This window comes from Numida meleagris, chromosome 12 (genome assembly GCF_002078875.1).
Source record: "Numida meleagris isolate 19003 breed g44 Domestic line chromosome 12, NumMel1.0, whole genome shotgun sequence".
Classification (NCBI taxonomy): domain Eukaryota; kingdom Metazoa; phylum Chordata; class Aves; order Galliformes; family Numididae; genus Numida; species Numida meleagris.
The window spans coordinates 2439262-2443567 of record NC_034420.1 but is presented as its reverse complement, the minus strand read 5'-3'; positions in this window follow the sequence as shown (position 1 = coordinate 2443567).

Sequence of the window (4306 nt, the reverse complement as noted above, 5' to 3'; positions counted from 1 at the left end):
TTTTATTTTTGGTATTTTTTTGCGAAAATAAGCTTTAGATTGTGAAATAAACTACCAAAAAAAAAAAAAATAGCTAGGCTGCTGGACAGGGGGAGCAAGAAGCACATGAGCAGTACAGGGGTGGGGGCACTGAAAAGGAAAGGCTCCCGCACTGCATCTTCACCAAATGCTGCACGAAGGTGGTTGTTTTTTTCCCCTTGCTTGCACTCTTTTTTCCCTCTAAGAACACACAGGTCCATTTTACTTCATTTCTACTGTTTTTTTTCAGACATCGACTAGGCAGTAGTTACAGCTGGGCTCTTTCCCTATGAGCGTTTGACCAAGTTTTGATCTCCTTTGCCCAGGTTTTAACACTGATTCATTCCCTAATTTCATTAGAATTGGCGACATGTCAGTGCTGCGTTTGTGAGCAGAGCCTGACCTACTTTTTCCACCTCCTCTGCCGAATGTTTCACAAGGAGACCTGCCTGAGGGTCGGTGGTGCAGCACCAGCCATGGCCCAGGACCTCGGCCCCTTCACAGGGAATCCTGATCCTGAGAGAAACAAGGGGATTCCAATGAATTCCAACCTATTCCTACAGATTAAAGCTGCTCCATGTTCTTCGGCTACTTTATTTTTGACATATTGCAGTTTCAGTTAAAATGCTGCGAAATACAGCTGTCTTAAAATGTTTCTGCGCTCTGAAATCCTTCTATACATGGCACTGAGGCATGCCTTGCAGTGTAGGCTGCATGTACACGCAGTTGGCTAGCAAAAAACTGAGCAGCAGCATCCCATTCTAGCAGGTACCTCACAGGGAATGAGTGCTTTTTCAACAAGCCCCAAATTAACAAAGAACTGCACCCTGCACCCAGCCTCCTGCCAGCTCCATGGTCCTAAAACGCTGCTGGAATCAGCAAAGTGGAACCCTGGGCATGAGCTTGAGCCTGTTTAACACTGATGGTGAAACTCCCACCCCCATCAGCAGGCCCAGATTGTCACCGCTGGTTTCTACTGCTTTTATGGAGAGCAACTTGAAAGATTTCCAGCCTCAATTAGGAGGAACCACAGCTTGTAACAAAGCAACTGTTGACTAGCAGCTTGGGGACTGCACTCCGTCCCATCCATAGTTCCCCACATTGGAGGAAATGTTCCTTCTGCCGAGGAATTGTGTTATTTGCTGGGTTTGTTTGTTTATTTTCAGCCTTTGTCTCCAACAATTTTAATGTGGTCCAAAAGTCCTAAGGTAATTTCCTTTCCCATTCCAAAGTTGTGCCTTCACTAAGCCCAGCAACCACTGCGAGACTGTCTATTTGTAAACACGGGGTGAAAACCCTTTGTTCTGGTTTTTCTTTCTGTCAGCACATCCCAATTTTCTCTTTCTCTCTTTTTCTTCCTCACTTTCCAGTATTTATAATTATCTCTGGAAAACATTCTTGGCCTCTAACTTGTCCGGGCTGGTTTACAGCAGCGTTTAGCATACGGAACCAGTCCTGGTGACTGGCTGGTGGCTGGGCCATGCAGCAGGCACCAGTCCCCTGATGGGCTGAGCCCAGCATGCCAGGAGGTTCAGCACCAACCCACCTGCAAAATGAGGATGGAGGCCTGGGGCTGGGCTGGGAGTGATGTGCAGGGCACCCAGCGAGGCCCTGCACACATGGTAAATGCATTCCATGCTCCCAGATTGCACTGTGTCTTCATGCACTCCTTTTGGAATACTCCTCTGCTTTTGGAAACACGCTTTTAGCAGTAAACAATCTACTGAGCTATTTACAGCTCAATTTCCAAGTGTTCTACCAGAACAATGGCAGCACATGATGCCCATCCAGCCCATCAGCGAGGCAGAAACCTCTGAGAGCTTTAGCGCATTGGAACCCTTTCCCTTCCGCTACTCAGTAACTATCAACTACAATGCAAGTCTCACAGATCAGAAAACTGAATGAGGAAAACAACAGGAACCCAAAAACGGAGAAAGTCAAAACCTGGCAACCTATAGTTTTCTTTTTTTCCTTATTTTTATTATCTCAAAGAATCTACACTTGAGCTCTGTCAGAAGCTTGGGCAGATGGGCAATATGTCAGCATCAGAAAGCAACATGCTACCACTGCTGCATTCAGAGGGAGATGTTAAGAGGATGGACTCCTCATCCCACACCAGTGTCTGCTTTTGCTTGGGCTGGGTATTATCTTTGAGCCTGAGATTTTTCAAAGAAGCTCTTTAAAATCTTTCAAATTTTGTTCCCATTTGAAGTCAGGGAAAGTTTTACCCTCAATTTAAGCGAGTACAGAGCCAGGAAGCTCAAAGCGGTTTGGAGGCTTGTAGCTGAGAAGGTCTCCTATGATCTCCACCACAGAATGGGGTAGCTCAGCATATCCCCCAACAACTCTGTTATTCTCAGGCTTAACTTCTTAATGTACCGTGTGTGGAGCTCCTTAACTGAAAGTATATAGAAAAATGCAAGTGGCCTCTGCCTTAAATTACCACTTAAACCAGGAACAAAACAAGGTGGGGATCGCTTCTTGAGCAGATTTAAAAACAAGTTTCCCAAAGCTTCGAAGTGCCACGGCCTCATGCAGTGCTGGGGGCTCCTGTAGGAGCCAGTCCCTTCAAGCACACGGCACTGGTGACATCTCCCTGTGCCCCACAAACAGCTGTGGCACAGCACTGCCTCCCCAAATCCTGGCTGACGTTTCTCTGACCCAATTTCCTGAGTCCATCTCATCCTTAGGGTTTGGCCTGCACTGCAGCTGTGCCCCGAGCCAGGCATGCAGCAGGGTTGTGCAGCGTGGCATAGCAGGCTCTGGGCACTGGCACGGCCGTGGAGCAGAAGGAACCGCTGCCAAATGTATGAGTTCTTCAAGCACACGGCAACCTTGCCGGCTTTCCCTGCCACAGGAGGGGACACGGTCACATTCAGCCCCTCCATCCTCTCTGCTGCACAGCACTCAGATCAGCACAGGTGAACTGTGGCTGCCTCCAAAACCCACCTTGCGATGGCCTCGTGGTGCCCTCTGAGATGAGCGCTTGCTAAGCTGTCTGGCTGAGCACGTTGGTGTTGCAGAGCTGAGCACAAACAGCAGGCCCTCCCTGGTGGGGCGAGGACCATGCAGCGCTGACATTAACAGGGTTGCATGAGATTTTGCCAGCTGTGGATCCCGCCCACAGCTGTGTGGGACCTCTCCTCCCTGCGCCATCTCAGCTTGCTGGGCTTGGAGAAAGCCTGTGCTGCTCTAAACGAAAGCAGACCCAGGAGGAGAGGAACCTGCTGAAGATCTGAGGTGACAATTCTGTCCTCGGTTACACTTCTCTTGAACAAGAGCAGAGTTGGTTAGTAACAACATACAGACCTAATTCTGATTATTTTTACACCAGCAAAGCCAATGGCTCTTGGACTGTGAGAAGCACTTTACACTGGCACCAGTACAGCACCAGCCGCCCGTACCGCCTGGTGCCCTGGACATTTTCTCTGCAGTATGGTTTCAAATGCTTGTGAGAGCTGAAAACAAAGAAATGAAATACCAACCTCGTGCAGACTTCAGAAATGAGAAATAAAATGTCCAGGAAATCCCTGCAAGGTTTTGGACTGAACAGGAAGATACATTACAGAACGTTTTCAACTTTTTTTTCCTTTTTTTTTTCAACTTCCAAACAGCAGAATGCCAAAATGCTAACAGGCAGGGCAAATTGAGCAAAAATATTCTGTGGACTGGGTTAGAAATTAAGTCAATGTTTATTTTTTTATGCTTTACACTTTGGCCAGCATTTATCCCGAATGAAGGCAGCAAATGTTATTAGATTTCATGGAATGTAAATAAACAGTTATTGGTAAATACATTTTGGTGGTCTGCTTGTTACACTGCACGTCAGGAAAACTATAGGGAACTGGCAGGAGTTCAGACGTCTTCAAGGAACACAGAAAACAGACATATTTTACTAATTATAGCTAACAAAAACACTCTGAGATTACAGTTAAATTACATTAAAACATAACTTGTTGGCAAAGGCTGCGAGCATAATGCTTTGCCTATATCTTCACGTATAGTGTTTCATCGGAACAGAGCGGCAACATCGGGAAACTCTGGCACAGCCTGTGGTGGCTGCTCCGGCCGCTGGGCTTCCTGCAGCGGTTCCTGCAGCCTCATGGCCTTGCTAACAGGGCGAAACTCTGGGTCTGCAGGCAGCAGGTATTGTGAGAGGGGACCTGACTGTATGTGGGGAAGGGGAAGGGAAAGGGGAAGAGAAAGGGAAGGGAAAGGAGAAGAGGCAGGAAGGGGAGGAAAGGGAAGGGAAGGGAAGGGAAGGGAAGGGAAGGGAAGGGAAGGGAAG